Here is a 20,677-nt window from a genome sequence, read left to right as displayed (position 1 = left end):
GTCGAGAGCACCTACCGCAACTCGAGAAAATCCAGGAGGTTTTGCCCTCCAGGCGAGATGAGGCCCATTTCCGCTGAGGCTTCTCGAGGCCAATCACGTCTAACCACTGGAACTTCCAAAGGGTCCTTCACACCCTTGCTGCAACTCAAGAAGTTCCCCGACATACCCGTCTCCACTCGAGAGGAAGCATGTGGTGTCCCGCACACATCCAGGGGAGCCCCGTTTCCGCCTCCTAGCTCGAGATGAGGGATCCTTTCCCTGTTTCGTAGGGAAAGAATTCCCGGCGTTCCCGTCGCATCTCAAGAGGAGGCGCTCTCCACAGGAAAGGCGAGAGGAACTCCAGGGTCGTGCCACCATTCCAAGAGTCTCCCAGATGTGTCAGTCCATTCCAGAGGAACCTGTTTTCCCTGCACTGCCTTGACGTTCAAGCCGAGGATCGACTCCCACCACGTGTGCACGTGGGACAGCCCTGTGGGAAAGCCTCGTGGAAAAGCCTTGTGGGAAAGACTCGAGGGAAAACCATAGATCCTTTGATCCACGCGGCGGACTGCGTGACACTGCTGCTACCGCTCTGGAGGAAAGCGCAAGTGCATGCCCGCATTCGAGACGAGGACTGACTCCCCTGGGGAGACTCCAGAAGTACCCCAAGATCCATGTCAGCACTGGAGAGGAATCCTCAGGTTCCGGCCCCGACTCCACACAAGGTCTTAGGCCCCGGCATCGACGGGAGAGGAATCCCGAGAGGCCCCTGAGGAACTCGCATGGGGACTGGCCTTTCCTGAGGCCACCAGAGCGGTTCCCTGAGATCCCCGTCGTAAGTCGAGAGCACCTGCCGCAACTCGAGAAAATCCAGGAGGTTTTGCCCCCAGGCGAGATGAGGCCCATTTCCGCTGAGGCTTCTCGAGGCCAATCACATCTAACCACTGGAACTTCCAAAGGGTCCTTCACACCATTGCTGCAACTCAAGAAGTTCCCCGACATACCCGTCTCCACTCGAGAGGAAGCACGTGGGGTCCCGCACACCTCCAGGGGAGCCCCGTTTCCGCCTCCTAGCTCGAGATGAGGGATCCTTTCCCTGTTTCCTAGGGAAAGAATTCCCGGCGTTCCCGTCGCATCTCAAGAGGAGGCGCTCTCCACAGGAAAGGCGAGAGGAACTCCAGGGTCGTGCCACCATTCCAAGAGTCCCCCAGATGTGTCAGTCCATTCCAGAGGAACCTGTTTTCCCTGCACTGCCTTGACGTTCAAGCCGAGGATCGACTCCCACCACGTGTGCACGTGGGACAGCCCTGTGGGAAAGCCTCGTGGGAAAGCCTCGTGGGAAAGCCTCGAGGGAAAACCATAGATCCTTTGATCCACGCGGCGGACTGTGTGACACTGCTGCTACCGCTCTGGAGGAAAGCGCAAGTGCATGCCCGCATTCGAGACGAGGACTGACTCCCCTGGGGAGACTCCAGAAGTACCCCAAGATCCATGTCAGCACTGGAGAGGAATCCTCAGGTTCCGGCCCGACTCCACACAATGTCTTAGGCCCCGGCATCGACGGGAGAGGAATCCCGAGAGGCCCCCGAGGAACTCGCATGGGGACTGGCCTTTCCTGAGGCCACCAGAGCGTGTCCCTGAGGTCCCCGTCGTAAGTCGAGAGCACCTGCCGCAACTCGAGAAAATCCAGGAGGTTTTGCCCTCCAGGCGAGATGAGGCCCATTTCCGCTGAGGCTTCTCGAGGCCAATCACTTCTAACCACTGGAACTTCCAAAGGGTCCTTCACACCCTTGCTGCAACTCAAGAAGTTCCCCGACATACCCATCTCCACTCGAGAGGAAGCACGTGGTGTCACGCACACATCCAGGGGAGCCCCGTTTCCGCCTCCTAGCTCGAGATGAGGGATCCTTTCCCTGTTTCGTAGGGAAAGAATTCCCGGCGTTCCCGTCGCATCTCAAGAGGAGGCGCTCTCCACAGGAAAGGCGAGAGGAACTCCAGGGTCGTGCCACCATTCCAAGAGTCCCCCAGATGTGTCAGTCCATTCCAGAGGAACCTGTTTTCCCTGCACTGCCTTGACGTTCAAGCCGAGGATCGAGTCCCACCACGTGTGCACGTGGGACAGCCCTGTGGGAAAGCCTCGTGGGAAAGCCTCGTGGGAAAGACTCGAGGGAAAACCATAGATCCTTTGATCCACGCGGCGGACTGCGTGACACTGCTGCTACCGCTCTGGAGGAAAGCGCAAGTGCATGCCCGCATTCGACACGAGGACTGACTCCCCTGGGGAGACTCCAGAAGTACCCCAAGATCCATGTCAGCACTGGAGAGGAATCCTCAGGTTCCGGCCCCGACTCCACACAAGGTCTTAGGCCCCGGCATCGACGGGAGAGGAATCCCGAGACGCCCCCGAGGAACTCGCATGGGGACTGGCCTTTCCTGAGGCCACCAGAGCGGTTCCCTGAGGTCCCCGTCGTAAGTCGAGAGCACCTGCCGCAACTCGAGAAAATCCAGGAGGTTTTGCCCTCCAGGCGAGATGAGGCCCATTTCCGCTGAGGCTTCTCGAGGCCAATCACATCTAACCACTGGAACTTCCAAAGGGTCCTTCACACCCTTGCTGCAACTCAAGAAGTTCCCCGACATACCCGTCTGCATTCGAGAGGAAGCACGTGGTGTCCCGCACACATCCAGGGGAGCCCCGTTTCGGCCTCCTAGCTCGAGATGAGGGATCCTTTCCCTGTTTCGTAGGGAAAGAATTCCCGGCGTTCCCGTCGCATCTCAAGAGGAGGCGCTCTCCAAAGGAAAGGCGAGAGGAACTCCAGGGTCATGCCACCATTCCAAGAGTCCCCCAGATGTGTCAGTCCATTCCAGAGGAACCTGTTTTCCCTGCACTGCCTTGACGTTCAAGCCGAGGATCGACTCCCACCACGTGTGCACGTGGGACAGCCCTGTGGGAAAGCCTCGTGGGAAAGCCTCGTGGGAAAGCCTCGAGGGAAAACCATAGATCCTTTGATCCACGCGGCGGACTGCGTGACACTGCTGCTACCGCTCTGGAGGAAAGCGCAAGTGCATGCCCGCATTCGACACGAGGACTGACTCCCCTGGGGAGACTCCAGAAGTACCCCAACATCGATGTCAGCACTGGAGAGGAATCCTCAGGTTCCGGCCCCGACTCCACACAAGGTCTAAGGCCGGGCATCGACGGGAGAGGAATCCCGAGAGGCCCCCGAGGAACTCGCATGGGGACTGGCCTGTCCTGAGGCCACCAGAGCGGGTCCCTGAGGTCCCCGTCGTAAGTCGAGAGCATCTGCCGCAACTCGAGAAAATCCAGGAGGTTTTGCCCTCCAGGCCAGATGAGGCCCATTTCCGCTGAGGCTTCTCGAGGCCAATCACATCTAACCACTGGAACTTCCAAAGGGTCCTTCACACCCTTGCTGCAACTCAAGAAGTTCCCCGACATACCCGTCTCCACTCGAGAGGAAGCACGTGGGGTCCCGCACATATCCAGGGGAGCCCCGTTTCCGCCTCCTAGCTCGAGATGAGGGATCCTTTCCCTGTTTCGTAGGGAAAGAATTCCCGGCGTTCCCGTCGCATCTCAAGAGGAGGCGCTCTCCACAGGAAAGGCGAGAGGAACTCCAGGGTCGTGCCACCATTCCAAGAGTCCCCCAGATGTGTCAGTCCATTCCAGAGGAACCTGTTTTCCCTGCACTGCCTTGACGTTCAAGCCGAGGATCGACTCCCACCACGTGTGAACGTGGGACAGCCCTGTGGGAAAGCCTCGTGGGAAAGCCTCGTGGGAAAGACTCGAGGGAAAACAATAGATCCTTTGATCCACGCGGCGGACTGCGTGACACTGCTGCTACCGCTCTGGAGGAAAGCGCAAGTGCATGCCCGCATTCGAGACGAGGACTGACTCCCCTGGGGAGACTCCAGAAGTACCCCAAGATCCATGTCAGCACTGGAGAGGAATCCTCAGGTTCCGGCCCCGACTCCACACAAGGTCTTAGGCCCCGGCATCGACGGGAGAGGAATCCCGAGACGCCCCCGAGGAACTCGCATGGGGACTGGCCTTTCCTGAGGCCACCAGAGAGGGTCCCTGAGGTCCCCGTCGTAAGTCGAGAGCACCTGCCGCATCTCGAGAAAATCCAGGAGGTTTTGCCCTCCAGGGGAGATGAGGCCCATTTCCGCTGAGGCTTCTTGAGGCCAATCACGTCTAACCACTGGAACATCCAAAGGGTCCTTCACACCCTTGCTGCAACTCAAGAAGTTCCCCGACATACCCGTCTCCACTCGAGAGGAAGCATGTGGTGTCCCGCACACATCCAGGGGAGCCCCGTTTCCGCCTCCTAGCTCGAGATGAGGTATCCTTTCCCGGTTTCGTAGGGAAAGAATTCCCGGCGTTCCCGTCGCATCTCAAGAGGAGGCGCTATCCACAGGAAAGGCGAGAGGAACTCCAGGGTCGTGCCACCATTCCAAGAGTCCCCCAGATGTGTCAGTCAATTGCAGAGGAACCTGTTTTCCCTGCACTGCCTTGACGTTCAAGCCGAGGATCGACTCCCACCACGTGTGCACGTGGGACAGCCCTGTGGGAAAGCCTCGTGGGAAAGCCTCGTGGGAAAGACTCGAGGGAAAACAATAGATCCTTTGATCCACGCGGCGGACTGCGTGACACTGCTGCTACCGCTCTGGAGGAAAGCGCAAGTGCATGCCCGCATTCGAGACGAGGACTGACTCCCCTGGGGAGACTCCAGAAGTTCCCCAAGATCCAGGTCAGCACTGGAGAGGAATCCTCAGGTTCCGGCCCCGACTCCACACAAGGTCTTAGGCCCCGGCATCGACGGGAGAGGAATCCCGAGACGCCCCCGAGGAACTCGCCTGGGGACTGGCCTTTCCTGAGGCCACCAGAGCGGTTCCCTGAGATCCCCGTCGTAAGTCGAGAGCACATGCCGCAACTCGAGAAAATCCAGGAGGTTTTGCCCTCCAGGCGAAATGAGGCCCATTCCCGCTGAGGCTTCTCGAGGCCAATCACATCTAACCACTGGAACTTCCAAAGGGTCCTTGACACCATTGCTGCAACTCAAGAAGTTCCCCAACATACCCGTCTCCACTCGAGAGGAAGCACGTGGGGTCCCGCACACATCCAGGGGAGCCCCGTTTCCGCTTCCTAGCTCGAGATGAGGGATCCTTTCCCTGTTTCGTAGGGAAAGAATTCCCGGCGTTCCCGTCGCATCTCAAGAGGAGGCGCTCTCCACAGGAAAGGCGAGAGGAACTCCAGGGTCGAGACACCATTCCAAGAGTCCCCCAGATGTGTCAGTCCATTCCAGAGGAACCTGTTTTCCCTGCACTGCCTTGACGTTCAAGCCGAGGATCGACTCCCACCACGTGTGCACGTGGGACAGCCCTGTGGGAAAGCCTCGTGGGAAAGCCTCGTGGGAAAGACTCGAGGGAAAACCATAGATCCTTTGATCCACGCGGCGGACTGCGTGACACTGCTGCTACCGCTCTGGAGGAAAGCACAAGTGCATGCCCGCATTCGAGACGAGGACTGACTCCCCTGGGGAGACTCCAGAAGTACCCCAAGATCCATGTCAGCACTGGAGAGGAATCCTCAGGTTCCGGCCCCGACTCCACACAAGGTCTTAGGCCCCGGCATCGACGGGAGAGGAATCCCGAGACGCCCCCGAGGAACTCGCATGGGGACTGGCCTTTCCTGAGGCCACCAGAGCGGTTCCCTGAGATCCCCGTCGTAAGTCGAGAGCACCTGCCGGAACTCGAGAAAATCCAGGAGGTTTTGCCCTCCAGGCGAGATGAGGCCCATTTCCGCTGAGGCTTCTCGAGGCCAATCACATCTAACCACTGGAACTTCCAAAGGGTCCTTCACACCCTTGCTGCAACTCAAGAAGTTCCCCGACATACCCGTCTCCACTCGAGAGGAAGCACGTGGTGTCCCGCACACATCCAGGGGAGCCCCGTTTCCGCCTCCTAGCTCGAGATGAGGGATCCTTTCCCTGTTTCCTAGGGAAAGAATTCCCGGCGTTCCCGTCGCATCTCAAGAGGAGGCGCTCTCCACAGGAAAGGCGAGAGGAACTCCAGGGTCGTGCCACCATTCCAAGAGTCCCCCAGATGTGTCAGTCCATTCCAGAGGAACCTGTTTTCCCTGCACTGCCTTGACGTTCAAGCCGAGGATCGACTCCCACCACGTGTGCACGTGGGACAGCCCTGTGGGAAAGCCTCGTGGGAAAGCCTCGTGGGAAAGACTCGAGGGAAAACCATAGATCCTTTGATCCACGCGGCGGACTGCGTGACACTGCTGCTACCGCTCTGGAGGAAAGCGCAAGTGCATGCCCGCATTCGAGAAGAGCACTGACTCCCCTGCGAAGACTCCAGAAGTACCCCAAGATCCATGTCAGCACTGGAGAGGAATCCTCAGGTTCCGGCCCCGACTCCACACAAGGTCTTAGGCCCCGACCTCGACGGGAGAGGAATCCCGAGACGCCCCCGAGGAACTCGCATGGGGACTGGCCTTTCCTGAGGCCACCAGAGCGGGTCCCTGAGGTCCCCGTCGTAAGTCGGGAGCACCTGCCGCAACTCGAGAAAATCCAGGAGGTTTTGCCCTCCAGGCGAAATGAGGCCCATTCCCGCTGAGGCTTCTCGAGGCCAATCACATCTAACCACTGGAACTTCCAAATGGTCCTTCACACCATTGCTGCAACTCAAGAAGTTCCCCGACATACCCGGCTACACTCGAGAGGAAGCACGTGGGGTCCCGCACACATCCAGGGGAGCCCCGTTTCCGCCTCCTAGCTCGAGATGAGGGATCCTTTCCCTGTTTCGTAGGGAAAGAATTCCCGGCGTTCCCGTCGCATCTCAAGAGGAGGCGCTCTCCACAGGAAAGGCGAGAGGAACTCCAGGGTCGAGACACCATTCCAAGAGTCCCCCAGATGTGTCAGTCCATTCCAGAGGAACCTGTTTTCCCTGCACTGCCTTGACGTTCAAGCCGAGGATCGAGTCCCACCACGTGTGCAAGTGGGACAGCCCTGTGGGAAAGCCTCGTGGGAAAGCCTCGTGGGAAAGACTCGAGGGAAAACCATAGATCCTTTGATCCACGCGGCGGACTGCGTGACACTGCTGCTACCGCTCTGGAGGAAAGCGCAAGTGCATGCCCGCATTCGAGACGAGGACTGACTCCCCTGGGGAGACTCCAGAAGTTCCCCACGATCCAGGTCAGCACTGGAGAGGAATCCTCAGGTTCCGGCCCCGACTCCACACAAGGTCTTAGGCCCCGACATCGACGGGAGAGGAATCCCGAGACGCCCCCGAGGAACTCGCATGGGGACTGGCCTTTCCTGAGGCCACCAGAGCGGTTCCCTGAGATCCCCGTCGTAAGTCGAGAGCACCTGCCACAACTCGAGAAAATCCAGGAGGTTTTGCCCTCCAGGCGAGATGAGGCCCATTTCCGCTGAGGCTTCTCGAGGCCAATCACATCTAACCACTGGAACTTCCAAAGGGTCCTTCACACCATTGCTGCAGCTCAAGAAGTTCCCCGACATACCCGTCTGCACTCGAGAGGAAGCACGTGGGGTCCCGCACACATCCAGGGGAGCCCCGTTTCCGCCTCCTAGCTCGAGATGAGGGATCCTTTCCCTGTTTCGTAAGGAAAGAATTCCCGGCGTTCCCGTCGCATCTCAAGAGGAGGCGCTCTCCACAGGAAAGGCGAGAGGAACTCCAGGGTCGTGCCACCATTCCAAGAGTCCCCCAGATGTGTCAGTCCATTCCAGAGGAACCTGTTTTCCCTGCACTGCCTTGACGTTCAAGCCGAGGATCGACTCCCACCACGTGTGCACGTGGGACAGCCCTGTGGGAAAGCCTCGTGGGAAAGCCTCGTGGGAAAGACTCGAGGGAAAACCATAGATCCTTTGATCCACGCGGCGGACTGCGTGACACTGCTGCTACCGCTCTGGGGGAAAGCGCAAGTGCATGCCCGCATTCGAGACGAGGACTGACTCCCCTGGGGAGACTCCAGAAGTACCCCAAGATCCATGTCAGCACTGGAGAGGAATCCTCAGGTTCCGGCCCCGACTCCACACAAGGTCTTAGGCCCCGGCATCGACGGGAGAGGAATCCCGAGACGCCCCCGAGGAACTCGCCTGGGGACTGGCCTTTCCTGAGGCCACCAGAGCGGTTCCCTGAGATCCCCGTCGTAAGTCGAGAGCACCTGCCGCAACTCGAGAAAATCCAGGAGGTTTTGCCCTCCAGGCGAGATGAGTCCCATTTCCTCTGAGGCTTCTCGAGGCCAATCACATCTAACCACTGGAACTTCCAAAGGGTCCTTCACACCATTGCTGCAACTCAAGAAGTTCCCCGACATACCCGTCTCCACTCGAGAGGAAGCACGTGGTGTCCCGCACACATCCAGGGGAGCCCCGTTTCCGCCTCCTAGCTCGAGATGAGGGATCCTTTCCCTGTTTCGTAGGGAAAGAATTCCCGGCGTTCCCGTCGCATCTCAAGAGGAGGCGCTCTCCACAGGAAAGGCGAGAGGAACTCCAGGGTCGTGCCACCATTCCAAGAGTCCCCCAGATGTGTCAGTCCATTCCAGAGGAACCTGTTTTCCCTGCACTGCCTTGACGTTCAAGCCGAGGATCGACTCCCACCACGTGTGCACGTGGGACAGCCCTGTGGGAAAGCCTCGTGGGAAAGCCTCGTGGGAAAGACTCGAGGGAAAACCATAGATCCTTTGATCCACGCGGCGGACTGCGTGACACTGCTGCTACCGCTCTGGGGGAAAGCGCAAGTGCATGCCCGCATTCGAGACGAGGACTGACTCCCCTGGGGAGACTCCAGAAGTACCCCAAGATCCATGTCAGCACTGGAGAGGAATCCTCAGGTTCCGGCCCCGACTCCACACAAGGTCTTAGGCCCCGGCATCGACGGGAGAGGAATCCCGAGACGCCCCCGAGGAACTCGCCTGGGGACTGGCCTTTCCTGAGGCCACCAGAGCGGTTCCCTGAGATCCCCGTCGTAAGTCGAGAGCACCTGCCGCAACTCGAGAAAATCCAGGAGGTTTTGCCCTCCAGGCGAGATGAGTCCCATTTCCTCTGAGGCTTCTCGAGGCCAATCACATCTAACCACTGGAACTTCCAAAGGGTCCTTCACACCATTGCTGCAACTCAAGAAGTTCCCCGACATACCCGTCTCCACTCGAGAGGAAGCACGTGGTGTCCCGCACACATCCAGGGGAGCCCCGTTTCCGCCTCCTAGCTCGAGATGAGGGATCCTTTCCCTGTTTCGTAGGGAAAGAATTCCCGGCGTTCCCGTCGCATCTCAAGAGGAGGCGCTCTCCACAGGAAAGGCGAGAGGAACTCCAGGGTCGTGCCACCATTCCAAGAGTCCCCCAGATGTGTCAGTCCATTCCAGAGGAACCTGTTTTCCCTGCACTGCCTTGACGTTCAAGCCGAGGATATACTCCCACCACGTGAGCACGTGGGACAGCCCTGAGGGAAAGCCTCGTGGGAAAGCCTCGTGGGAAAGACTCGAGGGAAATCCATAGATCCTTTGATCCACGCGGCGGACTGCGTGACATTGCTGCTACCGCTCTGGAGGAAAGCGCAAGTGCATGCCCGCATTCGAGACGAGGACTGACTCCCCTGGGGAGACTCCAGAAGTACCCCAAGATCCATGTCAGCACTGGAGAGGAATCCTCAGGTTCCGGCCCCGACTCCACACAAGGTCTTAGGCCCCGGCATCGACGGGAGAGGAATCCCGAGATGCCCCCGAGGAACTCGCATGGGGATTGGCCTTTCCTGAGGCCACCAGAGCGGGTCCCTGAGGTCCCCGTCGTAAGTCGAGAGCACCTGCCGCAACTCGAGAAAATCCAGGAGGTTTTGCCCTCCAGGCGAAATGAGGCCCATTCCCGGTGAGGCTTCTCGAGGCCAATCACATCTAACCACTGGAACTTCCAAAGGGTCCTTCACACCATTGCTGCAACTCAAGAAGTTCCCCGACATACCCGTCTCCACTCGAGAGGAAGCACGTGGGGTCCCGCACACATCCAGGGGAGCCCCGTTTCCGCCTCCTAGCTCGAGATGAGGGATCCTTTCCCTGTTTCGTAGGGAAAGAATTCCCGGCGTTCCCGTCGCATCTCAAGAGGAGGCGCTCTCCACAGGAAAGGCGAGAGGAACTCCAGGGTCGAGACACCATTCCAAGAGTCCCCCAGATGTGTCAGTCCATTCCAGAGGAACCTGTTTTCCCTGCACTGCCTTGACGTTCAAGCCGAGGATCGACTCCCACCACGTGTGCACGTGGGACAGCCCTGTGGGAAAGCCTCGTGGGAAAGCCTCGTGGGAAAGACTCGAGGGAAAACCATAGATCCTTTGATCCACGCGGCGGACTGCGTGACACTGCTGCTACCGCTCTGGAGGAAAGCGCAAGTGCATGCCCGCATTCGAGACGAGGACTGACTCCCCTGGGGAGACTCCAGAAGTACCCCAAGATCCATGTCAGCACTGGAGAGGAATCCTCAGGTTCCGGCCCCGACTCCACACAAGGTCTTAGGCCCCGGCATCGACGGGAGAGGAATCCCGAGACGCCCCCGAGGAACTCGCATGGGGACTGGCCTTTCCTGAGGCCACCAGAGCGGGTCCCTGAGGTCCCCAGAGCGGGTCCCTGAGGTCCCCTTCGTAAGTCGAGAGCACCTGGCGCAACTCGAGAAAATCCAGGAGGTTTTGCCCTCCAGGCCAGATGAGGCCCATTTCCGCTGAGGCTTCTCGAGGCCAATCACATCTAACCACTGGAACTTCCAAAGGGTCCTTCACACCATTGCTGCAACTCAAGAAGTTCCCCGACATACCCGTCTCCACTCGAGAGGAAGCACGTGGGGTCCCGCACACATCCAGGGGAGCCCCGTTTCCGCCTCCTAGCTCGAGATGAGGGATCCTTTCCCTGTTTCGTAGGGAAAGAATTCCCGGCGTTCCCGTCGCATCTCAAGAGGAGGCGTTCTCCACAGGAAAGGCGAGAGGAACTCCAGGGTCGTGCCACCATTCCAAGAGTCCCCCAGATGTGTCAGTCCATTCCAGAGGAACCTGTTTTCCCTGCACTGCCTTGACGTTCAAGCCGAGGATCTACTCCCACCACGTGTGCACGTGGGACAGCCCTGTGGGAAAGCCTCGTGGGAAAGCCTCGTGGGAAAGACTCGAGGGAAATCCATAGATCCTTTGATCCACGCGGCGGACTGCGTGACATTGCTGCTACCGCTCTGGAGGAAAGCGCAAGTGCATGCCCGCATTCGAGACGAGGACTGACTCCCCTGGGGAGACTCCAGAAGTACCCCAAGATCCATGTCAGCACTGGAGAGGAATCCTCAGGTTCCGGCCCCGACTCCACACAAGGTCTTAGGCCCCGGCATAGACGGGAGAGGAATCCCGAGAGGCCCCCGAGGAACTCGCATGGCGACTGGCCTTTCCTGAGGCCACCAGAGAGGGTCCCTGAGGTCCCCGTCGTAAGTCGAGAGCACCTGCCGCAACTCGAGAAAATCCAGGAGGTTTTGCCCTCCAGGCGAGATGAGGCCCATTTCCGATGAGGCTTCTTGAGGCCAATCACTTCTAAACACTGGAACTTCCAAAGGGTCCTTCACACCCTTGCTGCAACTCAAGAAGTTCCCCGACATACCCGTCTCCACTCGAGAGGAAGCATGTGGTGTCCCGCACACATCCAGGGGAGCCCCGTTTCCGCCTTCCAGCTCGAGATGAGGGATCCTTTCCCTGTTTCGTAGGGAAAGAATTCCCGGTGTTCCCGTCGCATCTCAAGAGGAGGCGCTCTCCACAGGAAAGGCGAGAGGAACTCCAGGGTCGTGCCACCATTCCAAGAGTCCCCCAGATGTGTCAGTCCATTCCAGAGGAACCTGTTTTCCCTGCACTGCCTTGACGTTCAAGCCGAGGATCGACTCCCACCACGTGTGCACGTGGGACAGCCCTGTGGGAATGCCTCGTGGGAAAGCCTCGTGGGAAAGACTCGAGGGAAAACCATAGATCCTTTGATCCACGCGGCGGACTGGGTGACACTGCTGCTACCGCTTTGGAGGAAAGCGCAAGTGCATGCCCGCATTCGAGACGAGGACTGACTCCCCTGGGGAGATCCAGAAGTACCCCAAGATCCATGTCAGCACTGGAGAGGAATCCTCAGGTTCCGGCCCCGACTCCACACAAGGTCTTAGGCCCCGGCATCGACGGGAGAGGAATCCCGAGACGCCCCCGATGAACTCGCATGGGGACTGGCCTTTCCTGAGGTCACCAGAGCGGTTCCCTGAGGTCCCCGTCGTAAGTCGAGAGCACCTGCCGCAACGCGAGAAAATCCAGGAGGTTTTGCCCTCCAGGCGAGATGAGGCCCATTTCCGCTGAGGCTTCTCGAGGCCAATCACATCTAACCACTGGAACTTCCAAAGGGTCCTTCACACCATTGCTGCAACTCAAGAAGTTCCCCGACATACCCGTCTCCATTCGAGAGGAAGCACGTGGTGTCCCGCACACATCCAGGGGAGCCCCGTTTCGCCTCCTAGCTCGAGATGAGGGATCCTTTCCCTGTTTCGTAGGGAAAGAATTCCCGGCGTTCCCGTCGCATCTCAAGAGGAGGCGCTCTCCACAGGAAAGGCGAGAGGAACTCCAGGGTCGTGCCACCATTCCAAGAGTCCCCCAGATGTGTCAGTCCATTCCAGAGGAACCTGTTTTCCCTGCACTGCCTTGACGTTCAAGCCGAGGATCGACTCCCACCACGTGTGCACGTGGGACAGCCCTGTGGGAAAGCCTCGTGGGAAAGCCTCGTGGGAAAGACTCGAGGGAAAACCATAGATCCTTTGATCCACGCGGCGGACTGCGTGACACTGCTGCTACCGCTCTGGAGGAAAGCGCAAGTGCATGCCCGCATTCGAGACAAGGACTGACTCCCCTGGGGAGACTCCAGAAGTACCCCAAGATCCATGTGAGCACTGGAGAGGAATCCTCAGGTTCCGGCCCCCACTCCACACAAGGACTTAGGCCCCGGCATCGACGGGAGAGGAATCCCCAGAGGCCCCCGAGGAACTCGTATGGGGACTGGCCTTTCCTGAGGCCACCAGAGCGGGTCCCTGAGGTCCCCGTCGTAAGTCGAGAGCACCTGCCTCAACTCGAGAAAATCCAGGCGGTTTTGCCCTCCAGGCGAGATGAGGCCCATTTCCGCTGAGGCTTCTCGAGGTTAATCCCGTCTAACCACTGGAACTTCCAAAGGGTCATTCACACCCTTGCTGCAACTCAAGAAGTTCCCCGACATACTCGTCTCCACTCGAGAGGAAGCACGTGGGTCCCGCACACATCCAGTGGAGCCCCGTTTCCGCCTCCTAGCTCGAGATGAGGGATCCTTTCCCTGTTTCGTAGGGAAAGAATTCCCGGCGTTCCCGTCGCATCTCAAGAGGAGGCGCTCTCCACAGTAAAGGCGAGAGGAACTGAAGGGTCGTGCCACCATTCCAAGAGTCCCCCTGATGTGTCAGTCCATTCCAGAGGAACCTGTTTTCCCTGAACTGCCTTGACGTTCAAGCCGAGGATCGACTCCCACCACGTGTGCACGTGGGACAGCCCTGTGGGAAAGCCTCGTGGGAAAGCCTCGTGGGAAAGACTCGAGGGAAAACCATAGATCCTTGGATCCACGCGGCGGACTGCGTGACACTATTGCTACCGCTCTGGAGGAAAGCGCAAGTGCATGCCCGCATTCGAGACAAGGACTGACTCCCCTGGGGAGATTCCAGAAGTACGCCAAGATCCATGTCAGCACTGGAGAGGAATCCTCAGGTTCCGGCCCCGACTCCACACAAGGTCTTAGGCCCCGGCATCGACGGGAGAGGAATCCCGAGAGGCCCCCGAGGAACTCGCATGGGGACTGGCCTTTCCTGAGGCCACCAGAGCGGGTCCCTGAGGTCCCCGTCGTAAGTCGAGAGCACCTGCCGCAACTCGAGAAAATCCAGGAGGTTTTGCCCTCCAGGCGAGATGAGGCCCATTTCCGCTGAGGCTTCTCGAGGCCAATCACATCTAACCACTGGAACTTCCATAGGGTCCTTCACACCATTGCTGCAACTCAAGAAGTTCCCCGACCTACCCGTCTCCACTCGAGAGGAAGCACGTGGGGTCCCGCACACATCCAGGGGAGCCCCGTTTCCGCCTCCTAGCTCGAGATGAGGGATCCTTACCTTTTTCGTAGGGAAAGAATTCCCGGCGTTCCCATCGCATCTCAAGAGGAGGCGCTCTCCACAGGAAAGGCGAGAGGAACTCCAGGGTCGTGCCACCATTCCAAGAGTCCCCCAGATGTGTCAGTCCATTCCAGAGGAACTTGTTTTCCCTGCACTGCCTTGACGTTCAAGCCGAGGATCGACTCCCACCACGTGTGCACGTGGGACAGCCCTGTGGGAAAGCCTCGTGGGAAAGCCTCGTGGGAAAGACTCGAGGGAAAACCATTGATCCTTTGATCCACGAGGCGGACTGCGTGACACTGCTGCTACCGCTCTGGAGGAAAGCGCAAGTGCATGCCCGCATTCGAGACGAGGACTGACTCCCCTGGGGAGACTCCAGAAGTACCCCAAGATCCATGTCAGCACTGGAGAGGAATCCTCAGGTTCCGGCCCCGACTCCACACAAGGTCTTAGGCCCCGGCATCGACGGGAGAGGAATCCCGAGAGGCCCCTGAGGAACTCGCATGGGGACTGGCTTTTCCTGAGGCTACCAGATCGGGTCCCTGAGGTCCCCGTCGTAAGTCGAGAGCACCTGCCGCAACTCGAGAAAATCCAGGAGGTTTTGCCCTCCAGGCGAGATGAGGCCCATTTCCTATGAGGCTTCTCGAGGCTAATCACGTCTAACCACTGGAACTTCCAAAGGGTCCTTTACACCCTTGCTGCAACTCAAGAAGTTCCCCGACATACCCGTCTCCATTCGAGAGGAAGCACGTGGGTCCCGCACACATCCAGGGGAGCCCCGTTTCCGCCTCCTAGCTCGAGATGAGGGATCCTTTCCCTGTTTCGTAGGGAAAGAATTCCCGGCGTTCCCGTCGCATCTCAAGAGGAGGCGCTCTCAACAGGAAAGGCGAGAGGAACTCCAGGGTCGTGCCACCATTCCAAGAGTCCCCCAGATATGTCAGTCCATTCCAGAGGAACCTGTTTTCCCTGCACTGCCTTGACGTTCAAGACGAGGTTCGACTCCCACCACGTGTGCACGTGGGACAGCCCTGTGGGAAAGCCTCGTGGGAAAGCATCCTGGGAAAGACTCGAGGGAATACCATAGATCCTTTGATCCACGCGGCGGACTGCGTGACACTGCTGCTACCGCTCTGGAGGAAAGCGCAAGTGCATGCCCGCATTCGAGACGAGGACTGACTCCCCTGGGGAGACTCCAGAAGTACCCCAAGATCCATGTCAGCACTGGAGAGGAATCCTCAGGTTCCGGCCCCGACTCCACACAAGGTCTTAGGCCCCGGCATCGACGGGAGAGGAAACCCGAGAGGCCCCCGAGGAACTCGCATGGGGACTGGCCTTTCCTGAGGCCACCAGAGCAGGTCCCTGAGGTCCCCGTCGTAAGTCGAGAGCACCTGCCACAACTCGAGAAAATCCAGGAGGTTTTGCCCTCCAGGCGAGATGAGGCCCATTTCCGATGAGGCTTCTCGAGGCCAATCACATCTAACCACTGGAACTTCCAAAGGGTCCTTCACACCCTTGCTGCAACTCAAGAAGGTCCCCGACATACCCGTCTGCACTCGAGAGGAAGCACGTGGAGTCCCGCACACATCCAGGGGAGCCCCGTTTCCGCCTCCTAGCTCGAGATGAGGGATCCTTTCCCTGTTTCGTAGGGAAAGAATTCCCGGCGTTCCCGTCGCATCTCAAGACGAGGCGCTCTCCACAGGAAAGGCGAGAGGAACTCCAGGGTCGTGCCACCATTCCAAGAGTCCCCCAGATGTGTCAGTCCATTCCAGAGGAACCTGTTTTCCCTGCACTGCCTTGACGTTCAAGCCGAGGATCGACTCCCACCACGTGTGCACGTGGGAAAGCCCTGTGGGAAAGCCTGGTGGGAAAGCCTCGTGGGAAAGACTCGAGGGAAAACCATAGATCCTTTGATCCATGCGGTGGACTGCGTGACACTGCTGCTACCGCTCCGGAGGAAAGCGCAAGTGCATGCCCGCATTCGAGACGAGGACTGACTCCCCTGGGGAGACTCCAGAAATACCCCAAGATCCATGTCATCACTGGAGAGGAATCCTCAGGTTCCGGGCCCGACTCCACACAAGGTCTTAGGCCCCGGCATCGACGGGAGAGGAATCCCGAGAGGCCCCAGAGGAACTCGCATGGGGACTGACTTTTCCTGAGGCTACCAGAGCGGGTCCCTGAGGTCCCCGTCGTAAGTCGAGAGCACCTGCCGTGGCTCGAGAAAATCCAGGAGGTTTTGCCCTCCAGGCGAGATGAGGCCCATTTCCTATGAGGCTTCTCGAGGCTAATCACGTCTAACCACTGGAACTTCCAAAGGGTCCTTCACACCCTTGCTGCAACTCAAGAAGTTCCCCGACATACCCGTCTCCACTCGAGAGGAAGCACGTGGGTCCCGCACACATCCAGGGGAGCCCCGTTTCCGCCTCCTAGCTCGAGATGAGGGATCCTTTCCCTGTTTCGTAGGGAAAGAATTCCCGGCGTTCCCGTCGCATCTCAAGAGGAGGCGCTCTCAACAGGAAAGGCGAGAGGAACTCCAGGGTCGTGCCACCATTCCAAGAGTCCCCCAGATGTGTCAGTCCATTCCAGAGGAACCTGTTTTCCCTGCACTGCCTTGACGTTCAAGACGAGGTTCGACTCCCACCACGTGTGCAGGTGGGACAGCCCTGTGGGAAAGCCTCGTGGGAAAGCATCCTGGGAAAGACTCGAGGGAATACCATAGATCCTTTGATCCACGCGGCGGACTGCGTGACACTGCTGCTACCGCTCTGGAGGAAAGCGCAAGTGCATGCCCGCATTCGAGACGAGGACTGACTCCCCTGGGGAGACTCCAGAAGTACCCCAAGATCCATGTCAGCACTGGAGAGGAATCCTCAGGTTCCGGCCCCGACTCCACACAAGGTCTTAGGCCCCGGCATCGACGGGAGAGGAAACCCGAGAGGCCCCCGAGGAACTCGCATGGGGACTGGCCTTTCCTGAGGCCACCAGAGCAGGTCCCTGAGGTCCCCGTCGTAAGTCGAGAGCACCTGCCACAACTCGAAAAAATCCAGGAGGTTTTGCCCTCCAGGCGAGATGAGGCCCATTTCCGATTAGGCTTCTCGAGGCCAATCACATCTAACCACTGGAACTTCCAAAGGGTCCTTCACACCCTTGCTGCAACTCAAGAAGGTCCCCGACATACCCGTCTGCACTCGAGAGGAAGCACGTGGAGTCCCGCACACATCCAGGGGAGCCCCGTTTCCGCCTCCTAGCTCGAGATGAGGGATCCTTTCCCTGTTTCGTAGGGAAAGAATTCCCGGCGTTCCCGTCGCATCTCAAGACGAGGCGCTCTCCACAGGAAAGGCGAGAGGAACTCCAGGGTCGTGCCACCATTCCAAGAGTCCCCCAGATGTGTCAGTCCATTCCAGAGGAACCTGTTTTCCCTGCACTGAATTGACGTTCAAGCCGAGGATCGACTCCCACCACGTGTGCACGTGGGACAGCCCTGTGGGAAAGCCTCGTGGGAAAGACTCGAGGGAAAACCATAGATCCTTTGATCCACGCGGCGGACTGCGTGACACTGCTGCTACCGCTCTGGAGGAAAGCCCAAGTGCATGCCCGCATTCGAGACGAGGACTGACTCCCCTGGGGAGACTCCAGAAGTACCCCAAGATCCATGTCAGCACTGGAGAGGAATCCTCAGGTTCCGGCCCCGACTCCACACAAGGTCTTAGGCCCCGGCATCGACGGGAGAGGAATCCCGAGAGGCCCCTGAGGAACTCGCATGGGGACTGGCTTTTCCTGAGGCTACCAGATCGGGTCCCTGAGGTTCCCGTCGTAAGTCGAGAGCACCTGTCGCAACTCGAGAAAATCCAGGCGGTTTTGCCCTCCAGGCGAGATGAGGCCCATTTCCGATTAGGCTTTTCGAGGCTAATCACGTCTAACCACTGGAACTTCCAAAGGGTCCTTCACACCCTTGCTGCATCTCAAGAAGTTCCCCGACATACCCGTCTCCACTCGAGAGGAAGCACGTGGGTCCCGCACACATCCAGGGGAGCCCCGTTTCCGCCTCCTAGCTCGAGATGAGGGATCCTTTCCGTATTTCGTAGGGAAAGAATTCCCGGCGTTCCCGTCGCGTCTCAAGAGGAGGCGCTCTCCACAGGAAAGGCGAGAGGAACTCCAGGGTCGTGCCACCATTCCAAGAGTCCCCCAGATGTGTCAGTCCATTCCAGAGGAACCTGTTTTCCCTGCACTGCCTTGACGTTCAAGCCGAGGATAGACTCCCACCACGTGTGCACGTGGGACAGCCCTGTGGGAAAGCCTGGTGGGAAAGCCTCGTGGGAAAGACTCGAGGGAAAACCATAGATCCTTTGATCCATGCGGCGGACTGCGTGACACTGCTGCTACCGCTCCGGAGGAAAGCGCAAGTGCATGCCCGCATTCGAGACGAGGACTGACTCCCCTGGGGAGACTCCAGAAATACCCCAAGATCCATGTCAGCACTGGAGAGGAATCCTCAGGTTCCGGCCCCGACTCCACACAAGGTCTTAGGCCCCGGCATCGACGGGAGAGGAATCCCGAGAGGCCCCCGAGGAACTCGCATGGGGACTGGCCTTTCCTGAGGCCACCAGAGCGGGTCCCTGAGGTCCCCGTCGTAAGTCGAGAGCACCTGCCGTGGCTCGAGAAAATCCAGGAGGTTTTGCCCTCCAGGCGAGATGAGGCCCATTTCCGCTGAGGCTTCTCGAGGCCAATCACATCTAACCACTGGAACTTCCAAAGGGTCCTTCACACCCTTGCTGCAACTAAAGAAGTTCCCCGACATACCCGTCTCCACTCGAGAGGAAGCACGTGGGTCCCGCACACATCCAGGGGAGCCCCGTTTCCGCCTCCTAGCTCGAGATGAGGGATCCTTCCCTTTTTCGTAGGGAAAGAATTCCCGGCGTTCCAGTCGCATCTCAGGAGGCGCTCTCCACAGGAAAGTCGAGAGGAACTCCAGGGTCGTGCCACCATTCCAAGAGTCCCCCAGATGTGTCAGTCCATTCCAGAGGAACCTGTTTTCCCTGCACTGCCTTGACGTTCAAGCCGAGGATCGACTCCCACCACGTGTGCACGTGGGACAGCCCTGTGGGAAAGCCTCGTGGGAAAGCCTCGTGGGAAGGACTCGAGGGAAAACCATAGATCCTTTGATCCACGCGGCGGACTGCGTGACACTGCTGCTACCGCTCTGGAAGAAAGCGCAAGTGCATGCCCGCATTCGAGACGAGGACTGACTCCCCTGGGGAGACTCCAAAAATACCCCAAGATCCATGTCAGCACTGGAGAGGAATCCTCAGGTTCCGGCCCCGACTCCACACAAGGTCTTAGGCCCCGGCATCGACGGGAGAGGAATCCCGAGAGGCCCCCGAGGAACTCGCATGGGGACTGGCCTTTCCTGAGGCCACCAGAGCGGGTCCCTGAGGTCCCCGTCGTAAGTCGAGAGCACCTGCCGCAACTCGAGAAAATCCAGGAGGTTTTGCCCTCCAGGCGAGATGAGGCCCATTTCCGCTGAGGCTTCTCGAGGCCAATCACATCTAACCACTGGAACTTCCAAAGGGTCCTTCACACCCTTGCTGCAACTCAAGAAGTTCCCCGACATACCCGTCTGCACTCGAGAGGAAGCACGTGGTGTCCCGCACACATCCAGGGGAGCCCCGTTTCCGCCTCCTAGCTTGAGATGAGGGATCCTTTCCCTGTTTCGTAGGGAAAGAATTCCCGGCGTTCCCGTCGCATCTCAAGAGGAGGCGCTCTCCACAGGAAAGGCGAGAGGAACTGAAGGGTCGTGCCACCATTCCAAGAGTCCCCCAGATGTGTCAGTCCATTTCAGAGGAACCTGTTTTCCCTGAACTGCCTTGATGTTCAAGCCGAGGATCGACTCCCACCACGTGTGCACGTGGGACAGCCCTGTGGGAAAGCCTCGTGGGAAAGCCTCGTGGGAAAGACTCGAGGGAAAACCATACATCCTTTGATCCACGCGGCGGACTGCGTGACACTGCTGCTACCGCTCTGGAGGAAAGCGCAAGTGCATGCCCGCATTCGAGACAAGGACTGACTCCCCTGGGGAGACTCCAGAATTACCCCAAGATCCATGCCAGCACTGGAGAGGAATCCTCAGGTTCCGGCCCCGACTCCACACAAGGTCTTAGGCCCCGGCATCGACGGGAGTGGAATCCCGAGATGCCCCCGAGGAACTCGCATGGGGACTGGCCTTTCCTGAGGCCACCAGAGCGGGTCCCTGAGGTCCCCGTCGTAAGTCGAGAGCACCTGCCGCAACTCGAGAAAATCCAGGAGGTTTTGCCCTCCAGGCGAGATGAGGCCCATTTCCGCTGAGGCTTCTCGAGGCCAATCACATCTAACCACTGGAACTTCCAAAGGGTCCTTCACACCCTTGCTGCAACTCAAGAAGTTCCCCGACATACTCGTCTCCACTCGAGAGGAAGCACGTGGGTCCCGCACACATCCAGGGGAGCCCCGTTTCCGCCTCCT

This window comes from Ovis canadensis, chromosome 4 (genome assembly GCF_042477335.2).
Source record: "Ovis canadensis isolate MfBH-ARS-UI-01 breed Bighorn chromosome 4, ARS-UI_OviCan_v2, whole genome shotgun sequence".
Taxonomy (NCBI): domain Eukaryota; kingdom Metazoa; phylum Chordata; class Mammalia; order Artiodactyla; family Bovidae; genus Ovis; species Ovis canadensis.
Note: the sequence above shows the minus strand (reverse complement) of the source record.